The sequence below is a fragment of the Nipponia nippon genome, unplaced genomic scaffold (assembly GCF_047370975.1).
Source record: "Nipponia nippon isolate SJK-2023a ecotype South Korea unplaced genomic scaffold, ASM4737097v1 scaffold_10, whole genome shotgun sequence".
Lineage (NCBI taxonomy): Eukaryota > Metazoa > Chordata > Aves > Pelecaniformes > Threskiornithidae > Nipponia > Nipponia nippon.
In genome coordinates this window covers 22,222,109-22,237,247 of record NW_028262291.1, presented here as the reverse complement: position 1 = coordinate 22,237,247, position 15,139 = coordinate 22,222,109, and the positions used below count along the sequence as shown (strand labels likewise).

General features: G+C 39.7%; 1 protein-coding gene across 5 annotated transcripts in view; it reads left to right on the top strand.

Moving 5' to 3' along the window:
* SLC1A2 (solute carrier family 1 member 2) overlaps nucleotides 1–15,139 on the top strand; it is a 103,397-nt gene that overhangs the window by 28,464 nt on the left and 59,794 nt on the right. Inside the window, exons 2-3 of one of the 5 annotated variants that reach the window (XM_087745957.1) lie at nucleotides 11,429–11,523; nucleotides 12,717–12,765. The exons of 3 other annotated variants lie outside the window; for them this stretch is intronic. The gene's annotated coding sequence lies outside the window, so the exon portion shown is untranslated. The remainder of the gene's footprint in view (nucleotides 1–11,428; nucleotides 11,524–12,716; nucleotides 12,766–15,139) is intronic. One more of the 5 variants, XM_087745959.1, reaches the window with a different exon arrangement.

The window sequence follows — 15,139 nt, the reverse complement described above, 5'->3', positions numbered from 1 at the left end:
GGGGCAGAAGAGTTCAAGCCTGGTTTTGCAATGCCTGCTCTCATAAGAAGTCCCTGTGAGGTTACTTGGAAGAATAAAGGCTGCATTCTTCCTGTCTGCAGAGCACATCAGGAAGCTAAAGCCAGGGGTTTTTTTCTTACTGAAGAAAATGAGACTAAAAGGTCTGTGCCTGAGACGTGGTGAAATGGGGAGGTGCCTGCCAGAGCTCCCCCATTTTCCAGGTGGTCATTACTCCAGCACAAATTAGGAAAACTTACTTGTTCTTTACTTCTACCCAGCTGGGAGTAATCCAAGGTCTAGGTTCAGGACAGGTCACTTCAGGACAGATGGAGTCAGCTATTTGTCTTCCTCACAACTCTTGTGTGTGTGAAATGGCTTTTCCTGTACCCATATGCTCGCTGTGCACATGTGTGTGGATTTCTGCCTCTGGGACCTCCCTCACTCTGGAGAAATCCCTCCTAATTATTGCATGATGGCCAAGTGACCCTTACCTTTATGCCACCTGCAATAATCATACCACTGTGTTTCCCAGTACAAGGGAAGGGGGCACTCAGAATTAGCAGCTGCAGGGCTGTGAACAGAAAAGAGATCTGTCTGTCTGTCTCCCTTCCTCTCTCTCTCTGTCTAGCAGGTTCAGGCTGTGGAATTCCTAAACTTATCCACAAAAATGCATGCATAACTACACAGATTATCTGGAAGCTGTAAAATCCCACCTGTTTTGCAGGGAATTTCCATTCCTGCAGTGCAAATGACCTCAAGTGCCTATGAGGGGGACTCACCATCTTTCCTTCTATAGAATTTATTGACTCTTGGGGAACTTCTACAGCTCTAAGCTATTCTGTCCTGTCAGGGCACTGGAGATGATTGAGGAAAAGGAGGAAACTAGAACCTTTCAGCTGGTTACATCCATTCTGGAGAGTAGAGCGTGCCGTGGAGCCAGCGTCTCCCCGCAGTGCAGGGTCTGGTTGAAGAAGCACTGTATTCCACAGGAATTGGCCTGTGGAATTGCCAATCACAGGCTCCAGTAGAAAGACTTCAAAGACCATTGATGGCTTTCGCACTATTTTTATTATGTATTAAAATTTAACAATAGTATGTATCTAAAAGTGAACCGTTCTGTAAATTGAAATACATTTCTCCCTTGGCCCTTCTTTTTTTCCAACACCCTAGTTAGAGAAGCTAAGGTAAGAGTAAGAAAATGTGAGCAAGCAGATCTCATGCATGTTTTCCTGTCTCTTTGAGATGCAGTGAATAATTGCAGGCAGAGCAGACAAATCCATGCATTGTAGAGTTGATAAAAAGACCATGGTAAGAAACAGAAGACAACTAAATGCATATGGCTCCCCCACCTTTGCCAGGCTGCACTAGGATCCCAGGGAAGTGTTGCATGCCTTCTGGTTCTTTTCTGTGCCTTTCTTACTCTCTTCTAAGGGTAGATATAAAAGAGGATTAATTGAAAAAGCATTTGGTGTCTTCTTGTAGCTCACCACCAATCTAAGCTAAGATTTATCAAGAGATCAGCCTAGTCTGTGGTGCAGCAAAGATTAGTCAGGCTTTAAAATAAAACTCTTTGGAAAAAAAGTTCACTAAAAATAAACTGTCATGCTTTTATCCATGAATAGGTACAAGGACTACAAATAGACACCAGTGCTTAAAACAACATGGAATCACAATGCAAGAATGAATAAACACCTGTCTTGTTTTGAGATGTGTAAAATACGAATTTTAATACCTCTGCACTAGATGGGGTGTGGTGGTACCCTGGGTTTTTGAAGGAAACAGTAATTCTGCATTATTTTTAATGGTTAAATGGCATCATGTTACTAAACAAGCATACATATAGACATGTTAGTGGGAATCTTCCCACTAATGAACACTGCTGAAATCTTTGGTGCCTAAAAATGCCTTGATATTTGGAAAGTGGCAGGGTGCTTTACATCCAAAACAACCCTGACACCATTGTTAGGGATTTAGCACATCAAACTTGGTTCACAGAGAGCAGCGTGACTCCTCTGCCCAGCAGAAACTGTAAACCACATTCACTGTCTGAGGCAGACTGATAATTAGTAAGAGATTAAATGCAGTCAAGCAACCAAAGCCCTTTGCTGTTTATATTAATGCTTATTGCACATTAGTGGAAACCAAAACAACACAGTAACCCAACCATTATTGTATCAGGAAATAATGCTGCAAGGGACCTAAGGAGGTTTTCCATCCTTCATCTGAGACAGGATCAATCACTCTGGTTTCATCTCTGACAGGTTTTTCTTTAAACTAGGAGGTCAGTGAAGGACATCCCCAGCCTCTGCAGGCTACTTCTGCAGAGTCGAAGAATTTTTGTAACACCTAACCTTAGCCTCCTTGCTAAATATTAAGTTCTTTTCCTTCTATCTTCTACAGCCATAGATAGGAAATAGTTTCTGTCCTGTAGAGCAGCCTGTTTCATAATGGAATGCTTTTCTGATCCCCACTTGGTGTTATATCTTAATTTAAATACCTAACTTTTTATGGGAAGAGTTACATTTTTTATATTAAAGCTTACAAGAGGTGCAGTCCAGTACTCAGTTCCCACTGTACAACCACAGAATAAAATTCCCCTTTTGTTCCAACCATAATAAAGCTATCAGTACCTTGGTTTTATAATGTGGTATTTTAATGATGGTTTGCTATATTCAGCATAACCTGTTTCCATTTCACCAACAGGGAAGATTCAGGGCCTCTCTTGTATACACCTTGCAAAAAGAACCCTTGTTTTGTGAAAACTCTATCTTTTTACATCTGTTCAGAGAGCCTACTTTAACTCCCAGATCATAAATGGAAGTTATTTTGCTTCTTACTGAAGAATGTCAGGAAGATGTCTTTGGGGACTAGCCTCATTTTGCTGTATTATGTTGTTTATGTATCTGGCACTTTGGGCCAAATGTAGTGATAGTCTTTACTCTGCACCTCAGTGTACACTCAAAATCATAGACTGGCCTTCAGATACAGAAAAATGAAAAGTGAAGAACTTTGCAAGATGGAATCAATCACACTGTTCAGTGGGTCATGAAGTGTTCTGCATGCTCACATAAGGGAGCGTTGTCATTAGGACAGTAAGGCCAGTGATGTCTATCTTATTTTTTAATATTTATTTTCTTTCTAGAAAATCTTGCTTTATTTGTTCTTCTACATTATAATACTGGCTGCATTTTGAGAAGAGTCTTGAGTTGAAACCTGATGATCCTCATTGTGAATAAGGGTGACAATGTGTATCTCAATATAAGCTTGTTGCAAATTTAGGTGGCATATTCCTCTTTTCTAATAACGTTTCATTTTCATTATTTTGCTTAGCCGGAAATGGGATTTAATTTGTTAGGCTATTTTAGCTTCCTCTTTGTTTTCCCTCTGTAAAGACACTGTTTGGGAAGTGTAATTAGAACAAAATAAGAGTTTAGTATATTGTCTGAATTAAAGCACCCTCCTTATTCATGAAATTTGACCTAGAATATGACAATAAAAGCACAATGGTTTATTAAGTCAGCGGTAAAGCATGAGAGGAAAATGTTTAAATGCTTATCCATTGGCAGCTAAGTAAGCTAATTGAGCAGACAGCAAAATGCTGCATTGTTGGTTGGTTTAGTTTTATGCTGTTGTAACTCTCTTAAGCTGAGTGGTATAACAAAATTAAAAAGGAGGAATAAAGCCTGTGGTGACTCTGGCCTAAGAGTGCTCCAGGACTTTGCCTTAATTTTCATTTCATGTGCATTGCTACAATGCTGAGAGTGAATTCAAGGAACCGATGGTGCACATTCTTGCTGCAGTTCTCATTGACTCCAGTACAAATTGTCTGATGCCAGTGTAAGGAGAATTAGACTCAGCAAAATCAGACTTGACTAAGACTGGTGTAATAAACCTGAGGGTCAAGTCATTTATGTACTTTTTCTAAGGACAATACTTTTAAATGTCATTGTATGAGTGAGATTTAGATGTCTATTCTGTGGAAAATGCCTAAGTATTATTATCATTGTAACATAGTTCCTGCGAATCACTTCTGATTTTTATCGGGGTGACTGGGATCTAGCATTCTGAAACAGGAAACAGAGGATGGCTTGTTATGAAATGAAGTTACTAAGAAGTACAATAAAGTTTGCAGTAGCTTCTCTGTATTGTGTCTAGGACTCTACTTTGGAAGAGAGCACCTAGAGCAGCTTACAACTGCACAGGCAATTATGCAAAATAAGGGTGTATTGACACTCACACACTAGCTTACCATGCATGACCTTCTCATGCTGATGATCACTGAGATATAAGGAACGTTAAGTCCTAATGCTAACTTTCTAAAATAAATGCTACCTAGAAGTGATGTCAATATCACATCCAGGGGAGTAGATTGAGACAGAAGAAGGTCATACAACAGGGAAAAATTGTTCTTAAGAAACATCAGAAATTCTCAACAGCACATAACGATGCCTTAGCATTTTCCATACAGGTCTTTAAAATCTGTTTTCCTGACTCTCAAGGCAAAAGGTGGATAGCATAAAAGGATTTGGATACAAGTTTGCAGAGATCATACCTGTGCTTGAAATGAGGAAGATGCACTACAGACTGATTTGCTCTCTGGAAGACTTCTGGGAGGAAGGGGAAGGTAAAAAAACCACACCGGGTTTTAGTTTATACAGCTAGAATCGTTAAGGGATGCTATGCAAGGACCTTGAATATGGTAATGGTCAGTGTTTGCTTTCATTGGAAAACAGTCTGTGGAGAGCTCTGGGCTATGGAAGGACTACTGGAACAGGTACCTTGTCTACTACCACCAGCACAAGATAAAGACTGTGCTGCTGAGCTGTGAGGTTTTCTCCTAGTTTCTGTTCTGACGCAGTTATTTGTGTGATTTCCAGGCTCAGGAGATTGTTTATGGACATAAAGTGGCAGAAGCCTCGAGGCTCTGCCATGAGTCTCAGAGTGTTTGGTGCTGCATCAGGCAGTTTGAGTCACTGCATTGATGGGTCTCTGGTGTTGTTGCTCAGCGTGTGTGCTGCTGGCCTCCTCTGCCAGAGGGCTACTTCCCCTGCCCCCTTCAATCAGTTTTCCTTATCAAAGCTGAAATGAAACATCAATAAAACCGCTGTATTTCTGTAGTGGCCTTCAAACATGTTTCTACATCTTGACAACACTGTTGTGGGCAGCATTACATTTACTGTGCTGGCACGTGAACAGAGGTACAGAGAAGTTCGTCAGATCACCAAAGTAACAGTGAACCCATGACAGAGTCAAGGACAAGTCTAAAGAAGTTATAACTCTAAAAAATGCTAGTGAACTAATTCATCATTAACTAGCTTATCTACACTAGTGGCAATAAAGCTGAGATAGCTTACTCCACTGTAAGTTTTCCCTTAGAAGGGCCAAATTGTCCTAATAGTTGCCATTATAATTCATATCCTGATTCAAATTTGCAGTAGACGAAAAGCACTGATAAAAGAACTGGAGTGTATATCTTTGTCTTTCAGCAGCTGTCTTGTCTCCTACAAAGCATTTGGTGATGCCTACAATGAACTGTCTTCAGTTAGGCCTTTGAAATAGTTGCCAGGTGTCATAAAATTCCTGTGTATGTTTGTATTCCAAGATCAGTCTTTCTATCAAGTCTGCTGCACAACTTCTTTCTAGTTGGTTGACACTTTTTCCCAGGGTGTAAAATCATGCAGGCACCTCCTCTTGTTCTGTTCGCAAGAGCGCTCCCTGAAACAAGGGGACTGATTGTTGTTCTGAGTTTATTTCAGCTCACGCTAATATTGCATGCTTTAAAAATAAATCTGTTCTTTCGTTTGGAGCTAAGCTATACACCCCCAAAAAGTCAGAGGGTGTTCTGCTTAAGGAAGTAATTAGGTATTTGTTTGACAGTATTGTATGGAATCTTTTTTTCCCCAAGACATTGCAGTCTATGCTCAGTATCCCAAAAAGGAACTTGCACAGCCAGTTATTTCCGTGCTCCAGTAACAAAAGTTTGGACATGGGAGTATTCTTTGATGATGGCATTGCAGACCCTAATTGCTGAAGAAAGGGTTTGAAGCTCTCCTGTACAGTATATCAACACAGAATGATTTTTTTTTTTTATTATGATTTATTTTTTATCATGACTGAGCTAGAGAAAACTGAGCTGGGGAGTATAGTGTAAGTCTTTGGAAGAGGTGTCGCAGGGAAGGAAAGAATGGATTAGTATCTGTGAGACTGTAGGGAATAACTTCTGTACTAGACAGAAACAGAATTGCTGCTCTTAACAATATAGTTAGTCTGCCTTTTTGGAGAGAGCTTTATGTAATGAAGCCAATAACATGCGAAGGGGATGAAGAAATTGGATTTTTTTCCACATTCTTATTCTTTGTTGTGTATAAGGGAGTGCTAAGGCACAGATGTACATTGAATGCAATTGTTACACAGTATTTAAGAGGAGTGCAAGAAATGAGGTGGAGGTTTCTCTGCTCTGTGTACTCTCAGCTTTAAGTGTTGTGTTTTTCATTAGAAATGCCAGGATATTACAGTTGCCATCCTATGTAGCTTACTGAGAAAGAACCCAATTGCTTAGTGTGACAACATGTACTGTGGGGCACAGCCAAACCTCTGAGCAGTCTTCCCACCATCACTGTCATTCTTTTATGTCCAGAGGGAGGATGGCATGGTGTCCAGATGTGCTTGCATCTGGTTTTTTTTTTTTTTTTCAAAGCAAGATATAAAATAAAATCTATTTTCAGCTGCATTGGTCTGCTTGACGAACCAAGGAGAGATTGGGCATAAAACCAGCAATGAGTGAATGAGATTTAGATCTACAAAAGCAAGAATGGGATAGCTGCTTCTTCCTACTCAGGTAAATCTTTCCTGGCATGCAGCTCAAGATTTTCAGAGAGCAAGGAGCCCACATCCTCCTATCAGGCAGCCCTGAGGTTTGAGTACTTTCTCTGAAAATCACTAAAAGAAATAGGAATCCTCCATTAACTTTAGTATGGTTTGGTTCAGGTTCAAAAGCATGGAGTCTTAGAAGAAGAGAGGAGATCTGGGTTCTGTCTCAACTTGTCTAACCTTTAGCAAGTCACTCATGTTAGAGCCCTGCGGCACTAGGTGATTGTGCAGTTCTGCAGAACTGTTCCCAAGGGAAACACACTCTTCTCACACATGTTGGAGGATGCATGGTGTGCTGCTTTTTGCACCTGGTCATCTCAGTTGGTTGGCATGGAATAATGGGGGTCGTCGTTCAAGTCCCTTTCTACTTCCTTTGGAGAAGCTACTGCTTGCGAAGAGCTCACCTTGTGTAACTTTAGCTTTGGATTTTTCATTAAAATATAATATGATAATTATCATGCAGCTGACTCAGAAGAGAAATTAACTACTGACTGGGTCATGCAGCAGCATGATGTGCCTTAGAGGGCAGGACCATAATACTAGCCCAGGATGGCATAATTTGAATCTATTATACTCCTATAATATTTTAAATTATACCAACTGCCCTAAGTCCCAAGCAGTTTTCATGACAATCATCAGTTCTGGTTGTTGTGATATCCAGTTATTTTTCCTGTCTGTAGCCTTTTTATTGGCTGTGGAAGAGGGCTCCTGAGGCATCTGGTCAAGGGGGATGCATCCAGTGATAGCTGAGTGAGCTTAAAGACAGTTTGGGTCAGGCTAAGTAATCAGACAGGCTCTTTCTTTAAAACCTTTAACATTATCATATCAGACAAGCCCATGAGATCATGACACCGTCTCTTGTGTACATGACCTGGCACTAGGAAGCTGCATATATCACACAGCCCAAGCACTTCAGTGCTTGAGCCTCTACCTGCTGAGCTCAGTCTGTAATGGTTGAGCATAAGGAAGATCTTCCAAGGTAATGTCTTGCCCCTTTGAAATCTGAGGTGAAACTGTGTTGCGAGCATGAGCAGAAGCATATAAAGTAGATCACAGAGCAAAAGCATCCTTGTAAAAGCCATCCATCTTGTCCTCTCTTCATCCTCTGAATGAACCCATGGAAGTCTGTAAGAGCAAGTATGACAGTCTTAAGAACTCATCAGGTCTGGACTAGGGCAGACTCAGACTTACAATAGTTTGCATCAGCTCAGAGGTTTCACAGGCCCTAGCAAATTCTTTTGAAACAGCAGTTGTTTTTCCCCCCATGTTTGTTTTTCCTGTTGTCTGTTTTGAAGTGTGAATCAAGGTTGTACCTATTTCTCCATTGGTAACCAATTAAGAAACAAATCCACAAAAAACAGCAACTAAGCAGAGAGAGTAACCACAGTGAGGGCATGTTGTTTGCTGTCTGCTAACCTTTATCCTGAGTGCCAGTCACAGATGCACCTCCGGAAACTTTATTAAAACAAGATCTAAATCAAAGCTATTCTATCATAAATAACATTTTGTTCACTCCAGCACTTTTAATTGCAAAATAGTACAAGCTTTGTGTCCCTCAAAGATTTGAGGTTTGAGTGTACCCGTAGCAAAGTTTGCTTTTGGGGAGGTTTTTTTCCATGTATATTAAAGTCAAGTAAGAGAAAATGTCCTTCTTCATGAGGTCCTGTCCTTATCTTTAGAAGTTAATAGCTCCCATTAAAATTTCGCGCTTTCTCTTTTCCTTGTGTACACCCCTTTTACATTAGAATGTGAAGTTGTGAAACTGGAGTTAAGACATTCACATGCATTTACAAAGAACAAAGGTGGCATTCATTCAAGTTGTTCATGTTGTTTGCTTTCTTACTTTCTTACTTCTTTATTAATCTCTCATTTTGAATCTTTATCCCATGTTTCATATTTCTCTTTTGTTACAGGTTGCTTGGCATAGGTGCAGCAAATGCAGCTATTAAAAAAAATAAATATGCCCCCTTCCCCCCCTCCTTTTTATGACTGGTTGCAGTAGTATAAAAATGTTAATTCAGGCTGTAGGGACATCAAGGTTGAAAAATCTCTAGCAAGGAGTAGGAAGAATTAAATACAGATGCACTGTGAGACAGCCCTTCTTCTAAAGCTTCCAGACAGTGTAGGACCAAACCTGACCCATCTTCTTTCAGACCTCTACACCTATACGAATGCTGCAGCCTTGCTAGACGGACATGTCACTTTTCCTGCTTCAGATACCACCTTGTACACTAAAACTACTCAGGTGAATGAGTCTCACTGGGCATTAGTCATGGTTTCAGGATCATGGCCTAGTAAGAAGGTTAATTTTAAAAACCCCATTGTGCCTGCTCCTAGGTGAAGGGAAGAGGAAGCACAGGTGAGCTGCTGCTGCTGCTCTCTTGTGTAGCGCAATGGTGTCTCACAGCCCATGGCAGAAGAGACAAAAGGCAAGACAACTGGCTGTAGAGGAAAACAGACTTTGCATCTCTCCAGGGCAATACAGTTGCAGTGCTTCTGTAAGACCTTTCTCACCACTGCAGTGCCCTACATCCTCCTCTAGCAAAGGATTTTAGGAATAAGCTCTCCTGTCCCAATAGCATTTCACACAGGAGTGATGTGAAAAGGCTGAATATTTGCTTGTTGAAAATGGCAACAGACAAGAAATGTCTGGTTATTAATTCTCTTTCCTTCACATATCCATGATACACGTTTTCTTCATACCACTGGGCTGGAGCTTGTGTATTACTATGGAACTCATGGTGAAGCCATGGGCAAATGAAAGACGCGGGGGCAGGTGATGTTCTGGCCAAATTCCACTTTAAGCTTTATGTTAAGGTCCATTTTCACAGCACCATTCACACTACATAGAGAAAAAAGCATTTAAAGTGTAAATGTTTCTATTGTAAAGGTTCCTCTTTGGAATTTTTTCCCCTTCTACATTGAAGGGAAGTAAGAGAAGAATGTCATATTTAAAAGAGCCAAACCCACGGCCTGTAGGTTGGGCTGCTGGACATAAGGAGGCAGACAAAAGCAAACAGTGACTAGAAATATTGAGCTCTGTTTTTTTTTAAACTCTGATTGTTTATGTTCAATGCAATTTTCGATAGGAATTTCAAGCTGCTGGACTTACACCAGATAAAGCAGAGTAAATGTATTAGTACATGTTTCATTTTTAAATCCTAATTGCTGTTGGGATTTTTGTTTTGTTTTTAGGTTCATAACTGGTTTATGGGTTAAATCTACTAAATAACATAGAATGGATGCAGCATTTTTTATACAAGAAAACGCATAATCCAACATAGTGACCATGAAATAGAACAGGTAACTTAGGCTCTTCTGTTGTCTTTCTGGCAAGTAGTGGTGGGACAGGAGAAACCAAAGTTTTGTTTTTCATTGCATCCCATTTGCTCTTTTCTCCACAACTGCTGCATGGGCATAGACTTGAAGGACCCAGGTTACCATTATGTAACTCAGTAGCGTGTTTTCAGTGCCCTCTCCTTTGGTTGTGTATGGATTCTTTATTTTGCTTCAGCTCTCTGTAAGAGATATTTGGGAAAGGAACTGCCTGCCTGCAAAAAGTCAGGGTCAAGTACAAATTGTAGGAGAGGTGAGGAAGTTTGAACATAAGATTGCAGTTCTGTGTTCTCTAGTTTTCTTGCAAATGAGTTTCCAACTTTCCTGTCCACAGTCGAATACAGCTTGACTACAGCTCTATTATGTACTGCTTTCCATCTCACACTTCTGTGAAAAAATTCCTATGACATTTTACTCTGCAGGTGCAGAGTTTCAAAAGCTCGTTGAGAACCTGTAAAGCCCAAAGCATTTCTACATTAAAGAATCTTTTCTAACATATACTACTTTAATATTCCTCTGCAATGAAAGATTTGCCCAGAAGAAAAAAAAAAAAAGATGTTGGAAGATGTGCATATGTGACATTGTTTATTGTATTACATATAATTTGAGTTCTCCTATTTGTCTTGGTTTGTTACAGATGATGAACATGCTTATTGGTATACTTTTAAAATATTAACATTCATTTTTATGTCTGTTGTCCTGATTTAATCTGGTTTAACAACTTCTAACATTATCTTTTTTAACATAAACATTTTTGGGTTTAGGAATGCTAATATCAATCCTGACAGTAACTATAACTTTAGTTTTAATTGCTTATACATTTTGCATTTGAGGGGAAAAAATATCCTAGATGTTATGTGCAACCATGTATATGCAGCAGACCATGTATATGGTTGCACATAATATGTATAATGTATATATTTTATATATATACAGTTTTTAGCAAGAATGAGCAAAACCTGCAGCTGTAATTTTTTTTTTTTTGCTTCAATATGAAGTTCCACTACACTTTGACCTTCATCATAGTTCATGTCACCCCCTAGTCAGGAACCTGAAGAGTAGAAATTGTAAATCTGCTGCCAATTTAACTTCTCACTGAGGATATACAGTGAGGAGTGATGTCACGAGCATGTCTCCTGGCAAGTAGTGATGACATGTTTGTTTCATTTTTGCATATTTGCATTTGGTAGACCTCCCGGTATTTTTCTTGCTTATATTTTAGGCAAAGAATGCGTGAAGGACACATATGTATCGCTTTATTTGTCTTGGACAACTGATGATTCAAAGAGAAAAGCATAACATTGCATCAATAATGTTGTAAGTCACAACTAAACTAAAACATAGGGTTTCCAGAATTCTAGGATGTTACATTTCTTTTGTCATAGCCATATGGCCAGGGATGAAGAATATTTAAGAAAATTGGGGTAATTTTGTGAATTTGATTTTATAGCAGATGTTTAAACTGCCTGGAGAGTCTGTGTGAGGAAGGAATATGTAGACAGAGATCTTGAGGCATGCTTTCTTTTCTTCCTATGGCAATCTAATCACTTCAAACTAAACTCGGATCAGAACTACCTTGGCTGAATTACCAAACTGTCGCAATGTGGTATACTGTTGTCTTGCCGTAGTAGTTGTAATTTGGGTACCCAGATGGTTTCCCATTCTTCTTAATAGGCTGGGCTAAAGGTCATATTATGTCTTGTGATAGGAAGAGTGAATCATGTTAATGTCCCTTACAGAGATAAAAATATATGGACCTGAGGTAACCAGAGACCTTTGTTTTAGCATGTCTGAACTGAAATATTTTGGTCTGGGAGTATGTTCTGGACTTTCTGGATTTTTCTTGCTGGATTTTTCTCAAGCCCTGAATTTTGGCTAAGCCCTGAATTAGGAGTAAGTAGGCACTCAATTGAGAGACATGGTAAAGTCCCATCTAATAAATTCCTTTGCATTTGGGGAAAGAGATTATTGCTCAGCTTTATGTACTCCTAATTTTGGTCACTCATAGAGCCAGGTCTTTCCTTCCCATACAGATCTGTGCAACCAAGAGAAGGAAATAATCTCTTCCTCTGCAGAAGTGACAGGAAAGAAACCCCAACAAACAAAGAAAAAAGCCAAGACAATTCATTAGTGGGCTGAGGCCTTAAGAAAAAAATTGTATAAACCGTATGTCTCTGTCAGTGTGTGAGAGGTGGCAGCTCAGAAAAGAAATGAAACATAAGGAGATTAAAGGGGCAGGCAAGTGAGAGACAAAAAAGAGATGTACTGACCTTGATTAACTTGGAAAAGCTAATTAATAAAGAGGAAAAACATGGTTCAGGATTCAGCATGAAGGTGAGCTTTCTTTTAGGTGATGCTTATTAACTGTCTGGGGCATTACTATACAGAATATTAGTCTGAAGATCTGTTATTTCTAGTAGAATTAAGTGGGTCTAGACTGTAACGTTCCAGTCCAGTGACTTCGTAGAAAACCTATGAATAATTTTGTTCTTGGACTCTCTTCTAAGCAGAAAAACTTCTCATTGGGAAGTGTGGAGGATCAACCTTTTATATTCCAAGGTAAGAGCAAAGGGAGTTGAAATGTGATCTTTGACATACACGTGAATGAAGTAAGAGACTTCCCCTTTTAATTAGACAGTGTCCATCTTATACAGTCTTATTGACAATAAAACTTCTTTCTCTTAAATATCGAATTGGAAACAAGAAAAGATAAAAACCAAGTAGATATTACAAGGGTTATTGAAATGGGCTGCAGAGGACTGGTTTATAGAGTGAGGTTATGCAATGATGTAGTCATTGCACTCAATTCACTGCTGTAGAATAATTTTCTGTCTTTGGGCCAGTGGCCCAAATGTAGTACCAACAGAGAGGGCTAATAGAAAGTGTTGGTGGGATAGCTGATATGTAGAAGAACGAGTGATCGTGGACTAATTTCTATTGGCTATATGCAGTCTAAAGAATAGGCTTTTAGTCCAGAAGGTATTTGAAACACTTTGTTTAAGATGAGCTGCAGGAGCTTTTTGGTTACACACTTATCTTGTGCCTAGATGAAGAACTTTGATTTCCAGTGCCTTTTCTCTTCAAATGACATAGAACACCATGTAAACGACTTGTAATAAGAATTATCAGGCATCTAGGGAAACTGCCTAGGGAACAAGCACTCAGGTCACAGGGCACATAGGAGTTGGCCCTTGGAAAGCAATGAAATATGCTGGGTTACCATAGAAGACAAGTGTGTGCTGGACTTAAAATCTTTCTACACAAACATCAGCTTCTGCTATTTACCAGTTGTTTTTTCTTACTTTTATTGTTGATAAACTCAGTTTACTGATAGTCTTTTACTATATCAGTGTACCACAAGTAATTGAATTAGACACAATGGCCATTTACAAGTTAAACAAAAGGGGGCTCTCTGTAGTCAGTTTTCCTTTCCCAACTAGGACAGATGCTTCCTTTTGTATAAGAAATGCTCCATCTCTGTTACCATTCAAGAATCCTTTGTGCTTCCTGTGAAGAGCCTTCTGGCTCATTACAAGGTTACATGTAGCCATATCACCCATAACAGAAAGGAAAGAAAGGATTTAGGAAATGACCAAAGGTAGTTTCAATTGTACTTAACACTAAGGAGATTCTCGAGTACTTCAAATTGCATTCAGGGCACAGTCTGATCCCACAAAATACAGGAATTTAGCTGAACTCTTTTGATGCTTAATGGACCCTGTATTGTACAAATGCATATCAGGGAAGAAGTCCAGATAGCCTTCACAAGATAAATACTATGTGGTCTGTCCATGCCTACTTTGTTCAAAACAGCAGCACCTGCTTAAAGCAGACTGGGTCTGGCCGGTTGCTGCAGCAGCTGTTAGCAAACCCAATACTGAAATCTGGACTCTTGGTATCATGACAAAAGTGGTCTAGGACACAGAAGAAAGGGGAAACAGCATTAGAAAATGTTGTTTGTTAGGAAGGTCAGAGGTGCAAGACCCAGGAACAATCAAGTCTAAGAATTACCATTAAAACTTTTGCACTTTTATAAGGTGTCTCTCAAATGCTGTTCTGGTTCTTCTGGCATTTAGCAGATCTTAATAAAGCAGGTATCAAAAGCAGATTCTGGGCTCTACTTCTTGCCCAAACTTCTGCAAAGATTTTAACGGTAATTAGTGTAAAATCAGGGCAGAACGTGTTGGCATCAAGGATAGCTGTGGGGGCTTACGTTAGCATAGTTTCTTCTCCTCTCCGGAGTTTACTGATATGTGGCAGTATGAAGTACTTCTGAGGAAGTTTTGTATATGTTAGGAAAAGCTCTAATACATCAGATCTAGTGTGATGGGGATTCTCTTAGAGTCCACAGAGGTTGGTTGCTGTAGTCCGCAGTAAGGCTTCAGGGAATGCACAGTGGAAACAAAATGGTATCGCTAGGGTAAACCTATGGAGAACTGTGAGCCCAGGAATGGTTTGCACTTACCTCGCACTAATATAAATGGCAATACAAATTGGCAAGGTTATGAATAATCCTGCTGGGTATGTCAGAGTTTCCTTCCAGAACGTTAGTGGCTTAAATATGGGGGACACTGGGGTACAGCAAAATCTTCCCTGTACAGATTGTGTGCTAAATTAGATGTGTTTTCACTTTTACTGCGTCCTCTACTGAAAGCAGAGAGACAAAATGACATTATACATGTATGCACGCACATCCTACACTGAAGTTCTTTAAACTGCTTAAGCGCTTTAATTGTGCAAAAGCCAGAATTGCCAATAGGATCTGAGAGCAGAGAGGAGGGCAGGGGCAAAGAAGTCAGAGAAAGATTATTTTCTCAAAGACAGAAAATCCAGCATGGGCCTCAACTGTACCCATAGAAAAGAAGCACGAGCTACTGTTGGATATCTTCATGCAGACTTTAGTAATCCAGAGTACAAAGGTGAACTGTAAAAT